The following is a 25,189-nucleotide window of genomic DNA, read 5'->3' on the forward strand; positions in this document are numbered from 1 at the left end:
CGAGTTTGCGCCGGCGGAGATATTTTATTAGCACATAAATGTGGCGTAATAAAAAATGCAAATCCAATCATTGATATATGGAGGTGAGCTGAACTTAAGCTAACGGTTTTTACGGTTAGTAGATATTGTCCAAATATATTTCGCAATTTTTCAAAACTTTTATTCAAAATTTTAACAGACAATTAAAAACTTTAACTTCGGCTTCACAGAAGCTTTAATACCCTTCACAAATACAAAAAATTCAAATTTCTTAAAGAAATCGTGTCAAATGTAAGAGCTTTCTATACAAGCACTTTACTCGTATTACGAACGTTCAGTTCCATATATTAGAGACTAGTTGGTCTTTACCATATGCAGATGAGCATTGCAAAGTCAACCCAGCTGGTCACATTGAGGCAAACTTAATATACACTGTTCAGGGCATAAAAACAAATAGATATGATAAATACGAGGATATAATTTATGGAATTTTGTTCCCATTTTCATTGTTTTGCGTTACTGTAAATTAGTCATTTATGGGCCTTTGCAGCATCCACTTCGCTTTGTACTTTCGCTGTCAACGTTATACTGGTGCCCATCTTCATATCAGTTTTATCAGTTGTTTAAAATTATTTCGTTGAACTCTTTTAAAATTTTCGTTCTAATATGTTTTGGACGTCCATTGAGTTCACCAAATATAACTTTTTTGGACATCTGAAGCACTTTCTTACTCAAAAGCTGTTGACTCCGATCATTCAGTTTGTATGATAGCCATATGCTATTGTTATTCGATCTGAAACAATTCTTCGGAGAAGTATTGTAGAAACAATCCTTGCCGAGCTTCGTCAATTGAAAAAAGTTTTCCATACAACATTCGACTCTAATCGTTTAGTTTGAATGGCGGTTATATGCTATAATGGTCCGATACCGGCTGTTCCGACAAATGAGCATTTTTTTTGAGGAGTCAGTAAAATTTCTGATCCATTTCTTATAAACTGTAGGACTACATAGCTTATATACAGACAGTCGAAAGACGGACTGATAAGGGCATGGCCAAATTGACTCAGCTCATTTATATATACATATGTATGTAGATATTGTAGTATAGGATCTTCTGTTTCTGGATGTTTCAAACATTCTGGGTATAAAAATATTGTTTCCTTAACACACAAAATTAATTTTTGTTCAGAGCTTCGAAAATATTATGCATGACAGCTCTAAAAATGCTATATTAAAAGAATCAATTGTCCGACAGATGAAAAATTTATTTTTTATATACTTAGTCCTATCATAATATCTGTTAGAAGTTTTGTCAGCTAAACAAATTAAACTACAATACATCTTTGAACAAAATTAATTTTATCCATTTTTTTATTGACGACACCGCTGGAACGAAACATTTTTAAAAGCTCTTCTCTGACATATTCGATAAATGGTAAATGTATTCAAATCTACATTTACAGACGATCAATCATCTCCAGCGATAAAAGCGGGTATGTTGGTATTATTCCAATGGGTGGCTGGGTGTCTTTTGCCTTGTGTGTTTTAATAGAATCTGACTGGAAGATTCAATGCATTCCATTGAAAATATTATGGGTTAACTGTTTTTCCATGTCTTCTCAAACATCCTAATGTTACATTTCTAACTCAGTTTTAACACCTTTTTGATCTTTACAGGGGACTCCCCCCCAAACAATTACAGCCCACGCTGACCACTTGAAAAAGCATTTTTTGCGTTTTAGGAAATATTTGCGATTTCATTTTGATTATTAAGAACATCTTCAACACTGAAAAATATTTTATTTGTAAAAAGGATACTTTTGTGGCTATTGATCGTATGCCACTGAAGAAGCCGTGAGGATTTATTTAGCCTAATTTACTTGAGGCGCCTTTCATATGGAGATTATCTCGAAAAAGTCTTGATATAAATCTATTCTATTCTATTTTATATATTATTTTTTGGATAAAACGATCTATGGTGCAATAAACAAGTGAGAAATATTCCATGGGTTTACGGGTTTCAAAAAATCGATTTTTTCTATTGCATTATTAAATTCTGCAACACCTCTAGAATTTTATTGTCCTACATTTTCAAGTTGATGCAAGTAATAGTTTCAGAGATACAGCCTTGACGCTAACTAGGTTAAGTCACAAATCTTTAAACGCGATTTTCTCGAAATTCTGTGTTTGAAGTCGGTTGGAAAGATTTCTCGAAAGATGGGTAACTTCATGAAATTAGGACAAAGGATTTTTTTGCAATTACAAGTATTTGAAAAAAATTTTTGCAAAATGTGTTTCAAAAATCCAATTTTCTATTTTTTTTTTACTTCGTCCAAGTTGTAAGTTAAGGTTTTTACTAAACACGTAACTTTTCACTATAGATGGTCCTGTGAGGAGTTATCCTGTAAACACAGGCGCATCTTTTCTCCGAGGGGTTCAAAATATTTTTTCTAAAAATTTTAGAACTTCTTAGTTAATAGCGTATGTTTGCAACAATAAAAAACTCGAATAAAATATTTCATTTCTTATATGAAAAACAAGTAAAGAAGGGCTAAGTTCGGCTGTCACCGAACATTTTATACTCTCGCATGATAAAGTGATAATCGAGATTTCATTATCCGCCATTTACATATTTTTTATTTTGCTGTAAAATTAATTAGAATTAAATTCTGAGAGACTTACCGATATTTTCGGTGAAAAATTAGGTTATGTTAGGTTAGGCACTGAGTTCTTCGTGTTCGATATAAGGAACCTTGAAAAGTTATAGTATATATGTGTAAAGTTATATTCCGCTATCATCATAAAGAGAAGGCATCAGATGGAATTCAAAATAGCGTTATATTGGAGGAAGGCGTGGTTGTGAACCGATTTCACCCATATTTCCTACATGTCATCAAGGTGTTAAGAAAATATTATATACCGAATTTCATTGAAATCGGTAGAGTAGTTCCTGAGATATGGTTTTTGGTCCATAAGTGGGCGACGCCACGCCCATTTTCAATTTTTAAAAAAAGCCTGGGTGCAGCTCTCTTTTGCCATTTCTTCCGTAAAATTTTAAGTTTCTGACGTTTTTTGTTAGTCGGTTAACGCACTTTTAGTGATTTTCAACATAACCTTTGTATGGAGGTGGGCGTGGTTATTATCGGATTTATTATCCATTTTTGAACTGTATATGGAAATGCCTGAAGGAAACGACTCTATAGAGTTTGGTTGACATAGCTATAGTAGTTTTCGAGATATGTACAAAAAACTTAGTAGGGGGCGGGGCCACGCCCACTTTTCCTAAAAAATTAGGTCCAAATATGCCAAATTTCACTTTAATATCTTTATTTATGGCTTAGTTATGACACTTTATAGGGTTTCGGTTTCCGCCATTTTGTGGGCGTGGCAGTGGGCCGATTTTGCCCATCTTCGAACTTTACCTTCTTATGGAGCCAAGAAATACGTGTACGAAGTTTCATTATGATATCTCAATTTTTACTCAAGTTACAGCTTGCACGGACGGACGGACGGACAGACAGACATCCGGATTTAACCCTATATCTGACTCTTTTAGTTTTAGGCCTGACAAACAACCGTTATGTGAACAAAACTATGTATAATACTCTCTTTAGCAACTTTGTTGCGAGAGTATAAAATATGGAAAAGGCCTGTATTTTACACGAGGAAACCCATGTAACCCCTTAAGTTTGTTGAAAAGTTCACTTGCGCTTTTTCCATAGTTTGTTAAATAATTTAGTACTCCACACATTAAAATAGTATCATATGATGAATATTATTATGATATAATACGATACCAACTAAATCGCTGAGACTGCGACACGTGCAGTACAAACTACAACCGGTAAAAAGGGAGGATGGGGCCAGGTGGAAAAGTTCAACCAAGTGAGAAAAATTCTTTGAGCGGCTCAGGCAGCTCTTGATTTCCGATCTTAAGCCAAGTTTGAAGACGAGTTAAAGTGTTTAAAATTCTTAATTTGTTCTTCAAACTCTATGTCGCCCCCTCAAAGTAATCTCCTTGGCCTCAATACACTTATACCAACGATTCTTTCAATTATCGGAACAGTTGTTAAAGGCAATTACCGGATTTCACGTTGAATGTTTTCAATTGACTCTAAACGGTTTCCCCGGAGCGGTCGTTTGAGTTTACTGAATAACCAAAAGTCATACGGAACTAAATCAGCCGAATACGGTGGGTGCGGCACGATATTGGTTTGGCGAACAATTCCCGAAGAACCAATGCAGTATACGAATGTGCGTTATCGTGGTGGAAATACCAAGAGTTGTTTACCCATGAATCCAGCTTCCTTTTACAAATAACTTCGCACAAATGACGACCCATAACACTCAAATACTGTAGTCGGAAAGCATTGTTTCACAGACGTTAACTCGACGTTGTTTTTCGAAGAATTTTAGTGATTTTGGAAGCAATCGTGCTTTTACTTGCCTTATGCCCAAATGATCTTTCAAATGGTTTTCACTGATCCTTCCGATATTCCAACTTCCAAAATCTCTAAATACACTGGCCGACAATTTTGACATATTTTTTCTGCTCTGAAACCAAACTTGTTTTTTTATGTTGCTTTGATAAGGTACATATATAATTTGAATATAAAGATTTGGTGTTACCCAAAAAATTTTTTACAACCTCAACAAATGAAAGCCATGCTTTTTTTCTAGCGTATTTAGTTTAGAGACAAAGTTTTGATCCTTCATAACTCGTCGTATGTCTGGCCCCTCAAAAACCCTTCTTTTAATTTCGATCACTAGTCTCGGAAATATACTTTTAAGGTATTGAAAACCTTCTCCCGTTTTATCCATTGCTTTTACAAAATTTTTCATTAAGCCTAATTTTATATGAAGGGGTGGCAATACAATATTCTCGGGTTCAACAAGACGAAGATTGGACACACTTTTCTGATAAGGTACATAGTCTGTTCTGAGTGGCCATTTTTGGATATAGTGTTTGCTTCGAGCTCTGCTATCCCATTCCCACATAAAACAGCAAAATTTTGTGTAACCAACTTGCATACCTAGTAACATCCCAACTACTTTTAAATCAGAACAAATTTTCCAAGAATGTTTAGCATACTGTATTTTTTGTAGTAGATTTTTGATATTTTCATAGGTTTCTTTGATATGTACTCCATGCGCTAGAGGTACAGATGGAAGTTCGTTACCATTATGTAACAAAACCGCCTTCAAACTTATTTTCGATGAATCAATAAATAGTCCCCACCGATCAGGTGAATAGGTACAAAACATTTTTTTCATAAGCCCATCTACATCTTTGCAATAGACTAGATCGTTTTCCTTTTTAAAGAAATCCACAACACTACTATGTCGTTTCCGATAAGTACAGATTCTTGTCTCTGGATGCAATAAATTCCATTGTTTTAGTCTAGAAGATAAAAGTTCTGATTTCTCTTTTGGTAAATCAAGGTCACGAATCAGATCATTAAGTTCGTTTTGAGTTATCAGATGTGGCTCTGTTGTTGACCTTGTTGGTGGTGGCTCGTAGTCATCGTCGTCAAAATCGGTGTAGTCGGAAGCATAAACATCAACACTACTTTCGAAGCTGCTACAGCGGCAAGGGGTGACAATCGGCGGCCATTACTTTACTTATGCCATAGAACTTCTATTGCTACGAATATGGAAATGACAAATTTGGTAGAAAAGGCGAGCTGTGCCGAAAGAAACGAACAAACGATCGCCGATTGTCACCGCTTCGCTTGCTACTCGAACAAGGTTGCGTAGATTTATATTGAGCAAGGTTGCGCAACCTGAATCTATCGCAACCTTTTCCGAACTCGTATAAGAAGTATAACTTCAATAACATTATCGTAATTGGACTTAAGAATTTTTTTTTATTATTTTTCTAATGATATACATACTAACAGGAACCGAAATATATAATTTTTATTTCAGAGCAAAATCCATTGTCGGCTAGTGATATTAGTCGTCGATTCTCAAGCACCAATCCCTTTATTAAATCGACGTGTTGATCATCAGTTGATGTTGATAACCGTCCAGAACGTGGTTCGCCGATAATGTTCTCGACCTTCTTTGAATAATTTGTAGCTATTAAAATCACTTAGTCGCGAATAATAATGTTCCCCGAAAGCTTTTTCGACATTCGGAACGTTTCGGCACCAGAAATATGATTCCGCACCTAAAATTTAATGAAACTAAATTGTTCAATAATTTAACCATCGTAAATTCGCCGAATGCACTTTGTGCGCTTCAGAAAGACAAGCATATACTACAAGAATACTAATGTTTATTTTGATGTGATATTTGTACAGATATTTACCGCCAATCATACCAATCTAGAAAACAATATTTCGACAAAAGGGGTTTTGCGCGAAATTTAAATTCTAAAGTTTTACTATTTTTTGCCCATGCTTAAGGCGAATTTTCGAATTTCTCCCCAAAAAACTGTTAATTTCTCGGAACCCATGATATTAGACCTCCATAGCATATAGCAGCCATACAAACTGAACGATTTGAACCAAGTCTTCTTTGTAAAACTTTTTTATATGTCAATATATCTTCACAAAATTGTTATGCAAATCTGTAATGATAATACCATTGAATAATTTTTGCGGATCGGGCCACCTGAACAATCGAAATTAAGTCATTCAGGAGTATTCTAGCTTCAGTGCAAGCGAAACTTACGCTTTATGTTGTGGTTTTTTGTCTTATATCTTGGTCTTGTTTTCTTATTATACTCTCGCGCTATCCTCTTCGAATTATTTTTCGGCAAATTGCAATTACATCTCCATAGTCCCGCTAAGTACGATGTAATAGCGCATTAAACAAATAATTATTAGCAATTCTTCTCTCTATGAGTCAAGCTACTCAAATTTTCTTCTGTCAAAATTCTTGACATTATATATTTATATGACAATCAAGTGCACAATTATGTTCGGCAATTTCGCGAGAACCCTTTTATTTGCTTATACTCGTAAATATTTAGAAGCGGGGTGGCGAGTGTACAAATCAAGCTTTGGCTGCGCGAACACTAAGCGCCAACTGTCACAGGCACTTTACGCTAATCACCACTTAAATGGGTTGTAAAATACTAGATAAGCTAAGAACTGTTAAATGTGTCGGAATTAATCGGTCATTTCTCTTTGCATCGTTTCCAAGCACTCGAAGTAGCACAAATAAAAAACGAACAAAAGAAAAAAGAGTAAAGCACTTGCAACAAAAGCTAATAAACCAAAGCAAAGCAGCAAAGCCGACTAAGATTTTAAAATACCGCCGAATTCTATGCAACCAACACACCCCACCCTCATACATACATGCGACTTTTGCAAAGTTTCTAAATATTTACGAGATTGCTATTTTGCGACTAAATACTTCGGCATACAATGTAAGCAACAACTACAATGTTTATGTTCACATTCCCAAATTTGCTTCTTCTCATACTCATTGTTGTCTCTTAGACGCACAGCGTCGGCAACTTAAGGACAGCGAAATGAGTGTCTTAGTGGCAAGCAGCCGAAGTGGCAGCCGCAGCGGTTTCAAGGAAGTAATCCCGTTATTTTGTCAAACGTACAACCGCATAATGCAACATGACGGCATGAAAGCCAAGCCCTAACCAAACACCCGAACACGCAACAACCCCGGCAGGCGGCCAAGCAGCGCCGCAGGCGCACCAAGCGCCTGAGTAATATATTATTCCAGTTGGCAGCATTTTCTGTGGCCATTGAAAAATGTTTTTCACAGCGCATTCTAAAGTCGCATAATTAAAATAAAACATTTGGGTTAGGCAGCAAACTACGGCCTATCGCGGAGAGGGTGGTGGTAAACACTTCGCATTGGCAAGCTTGTGCTACCACGCCGAAATTGTGAGTGAGTGGCTGGCCATAAGCAGGCTGCGGCATTTTTCTTCGCAACCGCCGTTAGGCAAGATGAATGAGGTGTCCAGCATGCGCTAAATATTGCGGCTTTGCCTCTTGAAACAAGTTAATTTGTGCGCTTAGAAATTGGACTAAACAAAATTAACTGCCGCTGCACGTCGCGCTGCTGCAGTCGTGGCCCAGATTCCACGCGTGTATGCTCGATGCTTCTTCTTGGTCTTCGCCTTCGTCTTCCATTAACTATGCCGGGAGTATTTCATTATTTTCTTAGCTGTTGGAGATTTCGCGGTAAACTTAACTCATTCAAGACAATGTCAGCTGAACTGACGCTGCAACTTCTTGGCGCTCACCCTTTCCATATTAGCTTCCTGTCGCTGCTTTTACGATTTCATATCCTCCAGTTGGCATTTGAGTTGCTTTCACAACGCGCCACAAAGTTATTGTTAGAAATTTGCCACTCAAACAAAGCAAACTTTTCTGCAGCTTCTTCGCCTGCTCAGCTCAGCTCAGTTCAGCTCACCTCACCTGCTTGGCGTCCGGCTGCCTCAGCGCTTGACAAGCTTTCGGTTGTTGCATTGCTTCTTGTCATATTCTTCTTGTGCTTTACTCTTTGCCGTTGGAAATTTTTAATAATAAAATCAAAATGTTCTCAACGGATATTAAAAAGTTTCTCAAATGAACTCCAAAGAGCGTTGCAGAAAATCTATTGTTATTGTTATTTTTGTTTTTGCCTCTGTTGCTCTGCTAAATTATTTATGCTCAGTTTGCATGGCAAATGAAAAACGTAATTTTTAGCGCGCAATTTTCATGCTCCCATAAATTATTATTATTTCAGTGTTGAGTGGAAGCAGCTGTCATAATTGTTATAGGTAGCACAGTGTATTAGCATTTTATTGTGCAAATAAATATTAACAACGGTTAAAAATGAATATAAAAATCATAGTTCCAGATACTTTTCTAAACAAAATTTAGAAAAAATGACGAAATGAAAAAAGGCTAATCAGATGCGACCGCTGTCAAAATAGTAACCCTTTTTCTAAAAAAAAGAACCCTCTTCAGGCTTTCAATCGTCTTTCACCAACAAGAAGAGACATGTCATAGCTCTTCTGAAGTTTTTGTTACATCATCTTTGTATAAATTTCGAATATCGTCAGTGTGTTGTGTAGGTAGTGCAGGTGTTGGAGGACGCACTTGCTGACATGCCTGCCAGTTAGACAGTGACCTTGCAGCACTCCCATTAGAGTTCTCATTGTTATTCCTTTTGAATTTTAATAGTCGACATGTGCGGCCCAAATTCCATTCTTACCACGTTTGCCTGCTTGTAGACCAAGATTCAGCTGTACCTTTATTTTATAAACATCTACATGAAGCCAGATACATAAAAATTTTTCTCTTTTCCGAAGACTAATAAATAGCTGTCTAAGCTCTGTAAGTCCACATTTGGGCCCCACCATCCACCAAGTGTAAAGTGCTATAGCTGCTTTCTTTGCTTTCTAGAATCTACATATGTTTGATTTCAATGAACTTTTCCTTTCTAAAATTAGTCCCAAGTAACTTGCCTTAACTCCTATTGTTAGCGCGATAGCATTTAAGAATGGCTTCATAACTTCTAGAGTTCTGTCTTCTTAGTGAACAATATTCGCACTGTTGTGTTAGAATTTAAATTCAGTCCGCACGTTACGATACTTCGAATTATAATTTTTAATATTTTTAGGAGGATGGAGTCATGTGTAGAAGTTCACGCAAGTGAGAAAAGTTCTCTGAGCGCCATTCACTTGGGAGTGGCCAGAGCCGATTCTTTTATATATATATATGGTTCAAGCAGCTCACGACTTCCGGTGTTTGACCAAGTATCATCTAGGTAGCCAAGGAACATCCATTTGAAGGCGAGCTAAAATGAGAAGGCGAACCACCCTTCCCAGCGTCAATGAAAAGGAAACCAAAGCCTTGGATGAGACCCCTTTTTGATGATGACCACGGCAAATGCATTAAGAATTATGATTTAAGGGCAAGCACCTGGAATGTCCGGTCATTTAATTTGGAAGGTGCCGCTTCCCAGCTGGCTGACCTTACCGTCTTCCAAGAAGCGCGATGGACGGGAAAGGACTGAGATGAGTAGATCCTTGTGGCATTGACTATAGTGCTACATAAAGGGGCCCAAATTCGATGTGGGATTCGTGATGTAAGAGAGACCCCGTCGCCGAATACTGGCATTCACCCCGGTGAATGAACGTCTAGCCACAATCCGCATCAAAGCGAAGCTCTTCAGCATATCACTGACTTGTGCCCACGCCCCTACGGGAGGAAAGGAAGAAGTGATCAAAGATGTCTTCTTCCTATGAAAGCTGCTGACTTTAACGCTAAGGTGTGCAAAGCAGATATCTTTGGCAAAACGGTCAGTAAATTTCGCCTCCAAGATGAAACATCCTCAAATGGGTTGAGGCTGATCGACTTCGCTGGGGCTCGAAGTATTACATCCAGCAAAAAAAATGTATCACGCTACTAGCTGCCTCCGGATGAGAAAACCAGTAACCAGATCGATCATCCTGTGATAGACGGAAGACGCGTCTTAAGTGTGTTAGACATGCGTACGCTCCGAGGTTCTAACATCGACCCGGATCACTATCTCGTTGCAGCCAAGATACGCATCCCCCTCTGTGCAGCAAAAAACTCAATTTAACAAAAACAAGAGTTTTATGTAAATCTGAAACGACTAAAATTGAGTCGCGAATAAAACCTTCCGCTTGTTGGAGATGGAAACTGTTCATTGCTCAATATACAATGCTTACTGCCACTATATATGCTGAAGTGGAATCTACAAGTATACATATCTACTCCATTGTCTTTTGCATACTCATCAGTATGGTTTTTAGAGCTGCCTGGGAGGTGATGAGTGTCCAATAGTAGGCCTGAAAACTCTTTTAGATACCGAAAAATATACATATGTGAATGCAGATAAATACAATATTCGTTCCTCTGGCATAACTTTGAAATATTTTCTTTAAGACGCGCTTTAAGAAATGCTATGCAACCAACGGACTATCCGGCAGTAATTTAGTGCATTTTAATTTTCGCCATTCGCCACTTCATTACTGGCAATGTTTGGCTCTTCTCGCTTACCAATCATTCCGTAAGTGTAAGAACAAATCCGCCAAATGGAATTAGATCGGAGACGGTATGTGGATCCTCCACTAATATAGTATAACTAATTGCTATTATAACTCTATTTGATTTTAAGGGTATGTTGCGTTTAAATGCGTTGTTTGTTCGATTCACCCCTTTTAAAGGGTTCTCGAATTGAAGACGGTTTTTGTTTCTGTGATAATACATACATTCATATAATGTACAAAAATATTTGCGGCATTCAACAAACTTTAGCAACAGTATCACGCATAATGCAAACAACATTAGGGACACTGCTATATGGTTAAATAGCGCTTTAGCAAAATATGTATGGGATCAAGAGCTACCAAAAACAGGCAACTCAAACATGCGTACTTTAAGTCGACTAATCCAAATCAAAGCAAGCAACCGTTTATGCATGAATCCGCCCATTGAAATTCGACAAATACAATTAACATACAGTGGGCTACACCAAACATTTATCCTCGGAGATCTGACTGAAAATCCTGTGTAAACAAAGCTCAACAACACGAAAGCACTATCGCCGCTTGTGTACTCGTATATGCCCGTTGCAGTGCACAGTTATATTCGTAGCATCCCGAAAATACAAACAGTTTAGGAAAACTTTTCAATTTACGAATTCCATTTGCGCTCATTTGCCATGATTTGTGTCGTAACGTCAGTGACAGCTGCAGCAGTGACGACAGCGGCAGCAGCAGCGCAAATCCTCCACGCGAGGGGCAGCAACCATTTCGTCGAGCACTTGAGTGCGAACCCGGTAGTGTTAGGAGCACATTGTTGTCTTCGCTTTAACGCAGCGTCGTTGTTGTACTTGACGTTTGTGTTGGCATTTCCGTTTCCGGTTCGCAGCTGCTGTTTGCTCAAGTATAATTCCTTGAGTAAAAAGTAAACACTTTTAGCGTGAACTGTTCGGCTTGCACCTCTCTTATCTCGCCCTCTCTAAATACCGTGATTCCGAAAGTGTATATGTTTTTTTCTGAAAAGATCTGGGTTCCAAGCTAACCAATTCCTTTGTCCATCATTCGCTTGCAGCAACTCTCTGCTACGCTTTTACCGAGCATAAGTAAGTGGCAAGTTGCTTAGAATATTTTTACGGTCAGAAATGCAAATGATTTGCTTTGTCAGTCGCTCTCCCTCTGCCCCCAACATTCCGAGCCAGTGTACATTTCAATTTCAGTATTTTTGCGTTATTTTATTCCTTCGCCTTTGCTGCCGTTCACGCGCCATCTTCAGCAAGGGAAATGTAAAAATCTGTAAATAAGATGTTGGCAGAAGAAATATAAATGTAAATAGAAATTAAATAAATAAAAATTGCGCATTATATATAAACAGGCAGCGCTGAGTGGCCGCTAAGTACATTAGCACCGCATAAAGATTCGAGCGTTACTTTTTTTATTTATCCGAATAATTCTAAAAACTCTCTGAAATTCAGCGGAATGCGGAAGTTTGTTTACATACGCCAAATACGAATAATTGATTGTTATTGTAGGAAAGTAGTATATACTAAACGGTCTTGATATGAAAGCTTAGTTCAGCATAGCCTTGCAAACGCCTATGTACATATAGTATATACTTATATTTCTAAATTTAGCATTGATAATACATCAGAGAAAATTTTCTTATTACAAATTTTTATAAATGGCATTAGAGTAGATTGAAAACCTTAATCCTCATACTCAAAATAGGTTTGTTTTCTGTATAGGTCAGTGACGTCTGTGCCTAATCACACATGAAAATAATCATTTATCAGTTTATTAGGCGCTCGTCTTCCTTAGAACATAAAGCGAATTCGTTTCACTGAGTGAAATTATTCAACAAAGAAGCTTTTTTACATTGCATGTGCGGAATCAAATTTCTGGGACCGAAACGTTCAGAATGTTGTTCGGTGATAATTGTTTGTTGCGAGGAAGCAAGGGCTATATGACAGTTTTCTTCGATTATCAAAATATATAGAGCAATTCCTTTCGACCGGCCAAACTGTCAACAAGAAACACTATTTGAGTGTTTACGCGTCGTTTGCTCGAAGCTAATCATAAAAAGAGGCCAGAATTATGAGCCGACAACTCTTGGTGTTTGCACCACGATAATGCACCGTCGCATACTGATTGATTCATCTATTCAACAAACTCAACTCAAACGACCGCTCTGAATCGCTTCGCGCATTGAAGGCTATTCCGGAAATTGACTTTAATAACTGTTCCGAGGTTTGGAAAAAACGTTGACACAAGTGTATAGAGGTCATAACTAGGAACTTAAATAAGAGACACAACTATAATTTGCCAGAGAGAATGGGCAAGGGTTACCTGTAGGCTAAAACTTTTGAAAAAATGGGAGTGGAACCGCCTGAGCCTAGGAAGGATTGGAAGATAGGCGAGGCACTGCTAATATTTCGATGAAACCCATATCTCAGGACCTACCCAATCGATATCGACCAGATTCGGAATATATTATTATCTTTACATTTCAATGTTCCAATGCGAAAACGAACGAAACCGGACTACAACCACGTCTACTTCCCATATAAAAAAATTTTGAATTCCTTTTTAATCGTTAACATATGTTATAAAACTTTACCTATAATACCTTATGACCAAAAAGTCTCCAAACCGGACCAAAACTTTTCAAGCATCCATATACCGAATATGGATCAATTGTTGCAATTGCAAGCATTTTTTTTTATCAAAATATAGGCCAATTTGTGAGATATTTTATAAAAATTCGTAAAGCATTCTCTTCTAGTAATTGTGTACCTGTATGTCAAAAATAATTTGTATTGGTTTAATAATTTCTTTAGCGTCATATACCCAATAAAAAGATTTTCAAACATTCAGTTGAGTTTATACCATATATGTCGACAAAAATCGTGTGATAACAGCCGTTCCTTACTTGTTATTTGGTATATTGATATACAAGTTAAGGTGAGTAGCTCCTCCATAGCAAGAAAGCTCGCGCATGGCCGGAGTCAGCGAATTACCGTTTCGATACTGACTGCAAATTCTCGCTTTTCACTTCATTAGAATGTTAATGTCAACAACAAAAGGAAATCGGACACTATCACGTATGCAGGAGTGAACGCCTTTGCTTTAGGCATAATTTTCAGTTAACTTAGATTTGAGAGGGCAGTTTTGTAAAGAAGCTCAACAGGTGCAGCGCTCTGTATTTAATCAGAATATCACCAATTTTACTTATATAAACTCAATAAGTAGAGTGCTTGGTCAATGATTAAAAAGTAATAGCCTAATGAGGTACAATGGTCTATTCAAAGAAGCGAAGAACTGATAAGGAGCATGTATCAGCTTCTTTGTAGAATATGGACGAAAGCATGACTGACGATTGGAATTTAAGTGTACTCTACCCAATCCACAAAAAGCGGATACGTCTCCTCATGCGAATATCGCTTTCGATGGAACGGTAAGTTATACGACCACCCAGACATAGTTCAGCGAATTAAGAGATACGGATACGCTGGATAGGTCTTGTCGTCCGAATGGATGAAATCACTCCAGCTTTAAAAGTATTCGAAGCAGTACAAACCGGAGGAAGAACGACTTCGCAATACCCGCACCATTTAAGAAGAAGAAGAACTATCTAGTTTAGCAGGCTTACCGATAAAAACAAAAAATAATAATTTAAAATTAAAGCCAGCGACAAAACTTTTTGTTCCGATCAAAGTCTAACCAATAATGCCGCTAACACTGCCCTTACAAACCGAGAATTATTTAGAGGCGCCGAAATCATACCAGGTGTGTGTTGCGACGAAACTTTAGATATGGTGAATATCTGACTTTGAAGGGAAACACGAGACATATATACAAGGTGCGTTCCAAAGCAAACAGAACTTAAAAAAAAAAACACATACCCAAAAGTTTTTTCGGCAAAATCAATTTAATACAACTTTTTGCACGGTCCAAAAGCATGTCGAACGAGTGTTTTAGTCGTTAGCCGGTATGGCCGCCAGTATGCCGGTGCAAGGCTTTTGAATGGCCTCTAGGTCTGCATAACGCTTTCCTTTAATGGGCAAATGCATTTTTCCGAAAAGGCAGGAGTCGCACGGTGCCATATCAGTTGAACACGGGGATTGGTTAATAGTTAAAATGTGATATTTGGTCAAATAATCGGTCACAAGCGTCGATCAAATGTTGGATTCTGAGCAATTTTTGGTCGTCAGTCAATTTGTGCAGAACAAACCGAGCACACACCTTTCGTAAACCCAAATGTTCGGTAAATGCGACAAATCGATGTTTTGGAGGTGTTCAATTCCATTCCCATCAACTTCAATGATGATTTCGGCTGATTTTCCATGAATTAATGCTCAGTTTCGACGGAATTTCCGGTGATCACAGATTTTGATTGGCCCACATGTTGATCGTCTTTTATGTCCTCACGATCACTTAAATCGTTGAAACCACTCGTGCAGTCTGCTACGGAAAGGCAATCATCGCCATAAACTTGTTTCATCAACTGAAACGTTTCGGTAAAAGTTTTACCAATTTTAAAATAAAATTTAATGTTGGCTCTTTGTTCGAAGCTCATTTTCACACCCTTCTTCCTTATTGAGCAAGAGTTGTCGCTCTTCGTCAATGAAATTTGACAATAATTCAATACTGTAGGCAAATCGAGCGTAAGCTAACGCTTTTCATTAATAAAACTATAACGAGACACGACAGCATTCTTTTTGCGGCACAGCCAAATGTACTGCAAAACTAATACGGCGGTCAGACGATATTTCGTCCTGCTCTTGTTTACTTGTTGAGACAGCAGCTTAAAAAAATTACATTAACCCGTTAACAGAATCCAAAAATTTAAAGAATTCTTTCTTAGTTAATTTAGTTCATGGTTTTAGCTCTGCTTAAAATGAATGCCTTATAATTCTTTTCAACACCACAACTAAAGTTTTTATACTTCCAAATCTGTCAATGTTTCACGGAATAATAGGACTAGACCCGCTTAATGAAGTGAATGCAACATTGGATTTTAAAAATAAAGTATTACAAACAGACTCCAGTTCAGGAAGAATTCAATTTCTAGTCTGTGCTGACGCTAGTTTCACGATGACCGAAAACACAGAAGTTCACAACATTTTTCAAGGAGCTAAAAGTAAACAAAAGGCGAGTATTCTGGATCCGTGGTTTCGCGGGAATTACAACAAAACCCAGTAAAATAGAAGCTTTTAGAAAATTTATGCTACGTTTTTGTAGACGATGTTATTAATTTCGCAGGTGCATGGAAAACCATGTAAAACACATCGCATGAATATTGGATATACTCTACTCCACAACTACAGCAGAAGCCGGCTTGGGAACAGCGGTTTTAATAAGAGAAAAGTCCATAATGACAATTCATGATATATTTTACTTAAGTGCTATTCTTAGCATTGTTTTTCTACTTAGGCTATCGTCTGTGCTGCTTTTCGGGGCCATAACAACCGTCAAATTAACTGATTGCTCACACTCGGATTATATCCCTCTGATCAATGATCATACACACATCCAATTCAATCATGTATTCAGAAATATTTGACGAAACCAAATTCCTAGTCGCACATAAAAAAAATTTGGAATCTGAGTAGAAATACTACTAGAAACAGGTAACATTCACCATAGACGGGCAATGAGTAGTAAAATATTATGGACTGCTTTGAAAATAATTGCCGGCACTCCCGATTCCGAAGATTATAAATACTCGTGTTTTGGAACGAATTAATAAATTATCCGAAATCATAGGTACCATCGGAAAGTATGAAAAGGACAAAGAAATCGACATGAAACGATACTCGGAGCGGATATAATCTTTATAGCAGAGCTTGAACCAGTGTCAACTACTTCTTCTTTATTTGCCAATTCGTATTCGAATATTGGTGATCATATAACAATTAATAATATGTACAATATTAATAAACTTAATAATAATATAATAATGTAATGTTTACATGTTAAATATATCTATTGTATATAAAAAAAAACAATAAAAATAAAAAAATCACAGATTTTGAATTATCGCAGCATATTTCTCTCTATCTCTCGCCACATCTATAAGGTTGCCCACGTTCTGGATTCCTGTCCATTGTCGAATGTTTCGAAGCCACGAAAGTTGTTTACGGCCAATACCCCGCTTTCCTTCAATTTTTCCTTGGATAATTATTTGTAGAAGCTCATACTTAGAGTGCCTCATAATATGTCCTAGGTAGGCTGCTTTTCTTTGTTTTATAGTCTTTAACAACTCTCTATTGCGGTTCACTCTTCTCAAGACTTCACTGTTTGTAGCTCTATCTGTCCATGGAATTTTTAGGATTCTTCTAATAAGCCATAGCTCGAAGGACTCTAGCTTGTTCATATCTGTGATTTTTAGAGTCCACGTTTCCATCGCATAGAGAAGCACTGACCAAACATAGCATTTTAAAAAACGTATTTTGGTTGTGATGGTGAGGTCATGGCTACATAATATATTTTTGTATTTGAGAAAAGTTGTGCGAGCAATTTCGATTCGACATTTTATTTCTTTTGAACAATCCCAACTTTCATTGATCTGACAACCAAGGTACTTGAAATTTTTGACTCTTTCTATGGGACTATTATTAATCATGAGGTGTGTGTCATTGTATATGTTTTTCCTACTAATAATCATATACTTCGTCTTGTTTATGTTAATGCGTAGGCCATATTCGTCACTACGTAAGTTAACTCGGTTTACAAGTTCTTGTAATCCCATCAAGCTATCGGCTATAAGTGTTGTGTCATCTGCATAGCGTATATTATTTATGAAAATACCATTCACTTTTACACCTTCATCAATACTGCTTACCGATTCTTGAAATATTACTTCCGAATATATGTTAAATAACAAGGGTGACAGAATGCATCCTTGTCTTACACCTCGTGAAATAGATATTTCTTCGGTTATATCACCATTGATGCTTACATGGGCAGTTTGTTGCCAATAAAGATTTCTTATGCAACGAATCTCTTTGTCATCTATTCCCATAGAATAAAGAATTTCCTTAAGTTTATCGTGTTTAATGGTGTCGAAAGCTTTCTCATAATCAATAAAGCATAAAAATACATCTTTTTGGACATCTTTACAGTTTTGAACCAAAACTTGTATACAGAACAATGCCTCGCGTGTTCCAAGACCTTCTCTGAAGCCAAATTGCGTCTTGCCCATTGACTCTTCACATTTCTTATATATTCTGGCGTGAATGACTCTTAGAAATATCTTGAGAGCATGTGACATTAGACTAATTAGTCTGTACTCACTACAATGTTTCGCATTATTTTTCTTAGGTAGTGGTATGAACGTTGATTTTAACCAGTCTTTTGGATATTGGCCATTGTCATAAACTTGGTTAAAAAGCTTTACTAATAGAGTCATATTTTTGTCATTTATTAACTTTAAAAATTCAGCTGGAACCTCATCCGGACCTGTTGCTTTGTAATTTTTCATTGATTGTATAGCTCTCTCTATTTCGCCTTTCGTAATATAATTGCCAGTTGGTCTGTGATGGAGATGAAGGTTCTGGTTTGATCTACTGTCATCCGAAAAAACGTTTTCAATATATTTCTTCCATATACTTTTCTTTTCATTTATGTTAAATACCACCTCATTGTTTTCATTTATAAGTATTGAGGGCGGATTTTTACGATGAATACCTGCGGCTTCTTTCAATTTTTTGTGTAAATGGAAGGTATCATGTAAAAGTTGTAGTCTTTCGATTTCTTGGCATTCATTGTTTATCCAGTTTGTTTTTGAACCAGTGTCAACTACACTCGCAAAAATTCCATTTTTAAGCCTGGTGTTCTCGATTTTGAAAATCTAGAAAAGTTATTAAAGGAGCTATCCAACATACTCGTATTGACTCAGTACTCATTTCGCTGAAGACAATAACGTCACAGATTGCGGTGATACAATCCTGTTTATTCTAATTCACAATGAAGAAGTCGATATAAATGGGTCTCGGTTCTCGAATATGAAGAATATTGTTAGACGACGCCCCGGTTCATCGACATGAAAATCAAGAAAGTCTGAGTCTCTTCATATGGTTGACATGTAAAAAAGCTGACAACAAGACCTGCAACGTTCAGTTTGGCTATCCTTCTCATCACAGCAATCGTATTCTCTATTTCAAAGATTCATCCAAATTTTAAAGGAACCAGACAACAATTTTTGGGAGGCTGTGGCGTGTTTTCTTTTGGTTTTGGCTTGTTTTTTTCTCCATTCCGATAATTGTTGACTTGTTTGTATCTCAAACTCATAAACCCTTGTCTTATAGGTAGTTATAATGCTCTCCTAGAACGTGGGATTGGAATTCGTACGATTAAGTATGTCGGAAGAAACCTGTTTTGAAAAAATTTCAGCTTTATTGGGACGAGTCGAGCAATAACGCGCTTTATACCCAAACTATCAACAAAAATCATTCGACCACACTCGCGAGAGATGTCGAGCTCTCTTGTCATCTCGTTAACACTTGTCTGACGATTTTCATGCACCATATTCTTCACTTCTTTAATATTTTCATCAGTTGAAGAGGTCAAAGGTCGTCAAGAACGAGGTATGTCTTCAATGATTTCTCAACTGTCTGTGAGAGCTTCGTACCACTTGTAAGTAAGGCTTTTCCAACATTTGCAACGATTCCACACACGAAAGTTGCTTATATAGCAAGTACATAATTTGAAACAAATTTTTGTAATATACAACCGTAGTAGACATTTTTACCAACTTAGCAAAATACATTTTTTTGAAATACCATTTACACGTGGAATGTGAATTAAAATTTCCGAGTACTTTTTTTTGTACAATTTCTTACTTTTGCTTTGCTTTTTGGATTTTCGTAGCTTAACGAATTATTTGACAAATTAGTTGGCAGTGATTTGTAATTATGCAATAACTTGTCTCTTGAGTAGCTAATAACCCTCAAAACCTTTTTAGAATCTATTCTACCTAAAATAATGTCTGGCTTGTTTCACTTTTTCCTCCTTCGGAAGCTCTCCTTTGATAGAGAAAGGATTCTTCATATCGCGTAGATGAATTGATAAACTATCGTCCCGAGAAATGTGCGTTTAAGGCCCAGACTAAACAAGGTAAAAACTTAACTGATTGATTATTGCCTCACCAGGCAAGTACGAAAGCCTTTCTGACTGTAAAATTTCTCTTCCGTATATACAACTTTGAAGCCATTTCTATAATATTTAAAAACATCGCATTTACTCGCAATATTAATAATTACATATTAACTAGACCCTTCCGCACTAACAGAAATTAGTTACCTATTTTCTGGCTCAAAAATTATTATGCACCAGTGCGGATTTTCACCACAGGCCACTACCATTAAGTAAGCTTGTGTGTATGGTTTGTGACGTAGAAGCAGCAGTTGCCTCTTATTTAACCTCATATTGGCAATTCTGAATTGAAATGGATGTAAGATCATTTTGCATATTAAATTAGAATGCTTGGAAATAATTAAACAGTCAACATTTCTGATGCGAGTAATAACCAAATAATTCAATTCACACAAACAAATACAGTACATGTGTCTGCAAACAAAGATGGTTGCATTTCTTACATGTGCAAATATATATGTCTGTAAGCACGCTAAGTAACGGTATTTTGTTTGCCTGCTAGCTGACCGTCAGCACTGACACAATTTATGTATTTATTTAACTGTAGATTTATCAAATAACCAAGTTTCTGTCGTACTGTCTTGCTGCCATTGTGTCTTGGACACATCTTCAATTGCTTGCTGCTCGTTCGCCTCTGGAGAGTTTGGACTCATTCATGCAAGATGCATATCGAAGGTCTATTAGGCTTATGCAAAAACTTCAATTAAATGCTGCAACAGAAGCAAATGTAAATCTCATTAAAAATATGTTTTATAATTAAAAGCTTTAGATAGAACAATTCGAAAGAGAAAGCGAAAGGGAAAGGTTGCAAGACAATTGTTATATGAATATTAGATCTCACAATGACAACATGCAAATATAAGTATGAATATCCCAAATGATATGATAAAATGTGGATATATATTTGCACATATTTTGCTTGCACATACATATATTGTAAATGGTCCAGCTATTAATACACAATAGTGCCTAAGGCCTCTGCGGAGAAGTACGTCATAGGCGAAGGCCACACAAAAGCCTCGTAAATTATGACAATTGATTTACTCTAACATAGTAATTATTATATTTAAGATTATCATCTCATTTTTCTAAAACATGCTTCCCATAGTGATTCCATCTAAATATGAGCAAAAATTGGTAAGACGTTGTTCATAATTATAATATTCTTAATGTATTCTTCAAAATCTTTGTCGTCTCTTTCAAAGTAACCTTCCTTGGACTTATTATACTTGTACCAATGTTTTTTCCAATCCTCGAAACAGTTATTAAATTCAATTTCCGGAATAGCCTTCAATGCACGCAGCGATTAAGGTTTAATGTCTTCAATTTACTCAAAAAGCTTTCATGCGTTCGTTTGAGTTTGCTGAATAGTCCGAAACCGCACGGAACCAAATCAGGCGAAAACGGTGACACCTGAACTTAGCCCTGCCTTACTTGTTATTAATGGCTTAGTTATGACACTTTATAGGTTTTCGGTTTTCGCCATTTTGTGGGCGTGGCAGTGGGCCGATTTTGCCCATCTTCGAACTTAACCTTCTTATGGAGCCAAGAAATACGTGTACCAAGTTTCATCATGATATCTCAAGTTACAGCTTGCACGGACGGATGGACAGACAGACATCTGGATTTCAACTCTACTCGTCACCCTGATCACTTTGGTATATATAACGCTATATCTGACTCTTTTAGTTTTAGGACTTACAAACAACCGTTACATATGTGAACAAAACTATAATACTCTCCTTAGCAACTTTGTTGCGAGAGTATAAAGATATTAAAGTGAAATTCGGCACAAAGGATCGCATTAGGGAGGGGCATATTCGGACGTAATTTTTTTGGAAAAGTGGGTATGGCCCCGCCCCCTATTAAGTTTTTTGTACATATCACGGAAACTACTATAGCTATGTCAACCAAACTCTATAGAGTCGTTTCTTCAGGCATTTCCATATACAATTCAAAAATGGAAGAAATCGGATAATACCTACCCCCACCACCCATACAAAGGTTATGTTGAAAATCACAAAAAGTGCGTTAACCGACTAACTGTCAGAAACACTAAATTTTACGGAAGAAATGGCAGAAAGAAGCTGCACCCAAAATTTTTTTAAAAATTAAAAATGGGCGTGGCGTTGCCCACTTATGGACCAAAAACCATATCTCAGGAACTACTAATCTAATTAATTTTACAGCAAAATAAAAAAATATGTAAATGACGGATAATGAAATCTCGATTATCACTTTATCATGCGAGAGTATAAAATGTTCGGTGACACCCGAACTTAGCCCTTCCTTACTTGTTACGAAAAGCTTTACGCAAACGACGCAAAATACTCAAATAATAGTCTTTGTTGACAGTTTAGAATGTAGATAATCGAAGAAAACTGTCAACCTAACATTGATTTTGGACCTGCTTTGAAGTGTTTTTTCTTCTTCGGCTCACCTTTCAAGAGAAACCAAAAAAACTTTTGTAATAATTGTTTACCTTATTTGTTAAAAAAAAAAATTTTGATAAGTTATTTTTACTGCTAAATATATATCTTTTCAATTAGATATAAAAACATAACATATATTAATTTAAAAGAAATAAGGATGTCGTAGATATGTAACATAACTAGGTGTTTTGTAAGTTAACTTTATTGATTCAATTTACTATATTCCGTTAATCTTACGTGAGCTAATCACAATTATAATTTTTTAAATTGTACAATAGTGGCTGTGTATGTAAAAGTTTGCAGCTCACCAATATTAATTAAAAATCCAAAAGCTTTAATAGCTTGAGCACTTCTCCACTTGGTCCTTCCAATGGAGTGGAGGTCTTCCTGTTCCTCTGCTTCCCCCCCGCGGGTAATGCGTCAAATACTTTCACAGCTGGAGTGTTTTCGTCCATTCGGAGAGCATGACTTAGACAGCGTAGCCGCTGTCTTTTAATTCGCTGAACTAAGCGCTGAAGCTCAAACAGCTCATCGTTCCATCGAAAGCGACATTCGGCATTAACAAAGTGCAAGGAATCATAAATCTTTCCCAGAACTTTTCTCTCGAAAACTCACAACGTCGACTCATCCGTTGTTGACATCGTCCCAGTCTTTGCACCATATAGCAGGACGGGAATTATGAGTGACTTATAGAGTTTGGCTTTTGTTCGCCGCGAGAGGACTTTACTTTTCAATTGCCTACTCAGTCCGAAGTACCACCTGTTGGCAAGAGTAATCCTGAGTTGGATTTCCAGGCTGACATTGTTGGTGGAGTTAATACTAGTTCCTAAATAGACGAAATTTTCTACAACTTCAAAGTTATGACTGTCAACAGCCTTCCCGATTCTGATGGAGCTTTTGGTATTGCTCAACGTCAGCTTACACAGCCACTTTGCGGGGATACCAAATTCAGACATCGCGGCATAAAGGCAGCTCCTTTTCGTGCTGTCGAAAGCTGCTTTGAAATCGACGAATAGGTGGTGAGTGTCGATTCTCCTTTCACGGGTCTTTTCCAAGATTTGGAGCATGGTGAAAATCGGGTCGATTGTACATTTTCCAGATCTAAATCCACACTGCTAAGGTCCAATCAATTTGTTAACGGTGGGCTTCAGCCTTTCATACACTACGCTCGATAGAACCTTATAGGCGATATTAAGGAGGCTTATCCCAAGGTAGTTGGCGCAGATTGTGTGGTCTCCTTTTTTATGGATTGGGCATAACACACTTAAATTCCCATCGTTGGGCATGCTTTCGTCCGACTATATTTTACAAAGAAGCTGATGCATGCTACTTATCAGCTCTTCGCAGCCGTTTTTGAATAGCTCGGCCGGCAATCCGTCAGCCCCTGCCGCTTTGTTGCAGCTTGTCAAGCTCTTCATATTCACGCATTTCGGCCTTTTTCCTTTTTTTGTCTGCAAATGCGTCTCGCTTCCTTATTCAACTCTCGGTATCTATCCCATCCCGCACGTTTTGTGATCGATTGTAACGTTGCGAGGTAGGCAGCCCGTTTCCTCTCCGCTGCGACACGGCACTCCTCGTCGTACCAGCTGTTCTTTTTCACTTTCCGAAAACAAAGGTTTCGGTTGCAGCTGTACGTAAGAAGTTTGAAAAACCGTCCTACAGTTCCCTTATATCGAGTTGTTGACGAGTGCTCTCAGAGAGCAAGAGTACAAGTCGAGTAGAAAATCGTTCGGCTGCTTGTTGTGATTGCAGCTTTTCGACGTCGAATCTTCCTTGTTTGTTGATGTGGGTTTTTTGCTGCACAGAGGCGGGTGCGAATCTTGTCTGCAACAAGATAGTGGTCCGAGTTGAGCGCACACACATAAAAAAAACTGTGGAGACGTATCTTCCGTCTATCAGAACATGATCGATCTGGTTGGTGGTTTTTCGATCCGGAGACAGCCATGTAGTTAGCTTGATGAATTTTCTTTTACTGGAATCAAGTACCACGGATAACCATATTTCGGGCCCCGGTGAAGTCGATCAGACTCAACCCGACCGTAGAGCCAACGATATCTTCTTTGCCCACCCTGGCATTAAAGTCGCCAAGCACGATTTTGACGTAGTGGCGGGGGCAGCTCTCATAAGTGCTCTCCAAGAACTCATAAAAGGAATCTTTGGTCACATTATCCTTCTCTTCCGTCGGGGCGTGGGCGCAAATTAGCGATATGTTGAAGAACTTCGCTTCGATGCGGATTGTGGCTAGATGTTCATTAACCGAAGTGAATGATAGTACTCGGCGACGGGGTCTCTCACCAACCACGAATCCCACACCAAACTTGCGCTCCTTTATATGGCCACTGTAGTAAATATCACAAGGACCTACTCGTCTCTGTCCTTGTCCCGTCCATCGCATTTCTTGGACGGCGGTGATGTCAGCCTTTATCTTTATGAGGACATCTACCAGCTGGGCAGCGGCACTTTCCCAATTAAGGGACCGGACATTCCAGGTGCATGCCCTCAAATGATAGTCCTTTTTTCGTTTGCCATGGTCGTCATCAAAAGGGAGGACTCTCATCCGAGGCTGTTGTTGGTTTTTCATTAGCAGCGTTTTTTTACGTGGCGAGTACCAAACCCAGCTCACAACCCTATGCAAGGGATGTTTCGCCTTCTC

Source organism: Bactrocera dorsalis, chromosome 1 (genome assembly GCF_023373825.1).
Source record: "Bactrocera dorsalis isolate Fly_Bdor chromosome 1, ASM2337382v1, whole genome shotgun sequence".
Lineage (NCBI taxonomy): Eukaryota > Metazoa > Arthropoda > Insecta > Diptera > Tephritidae > Bactrocera > Bactrocera dorsalis.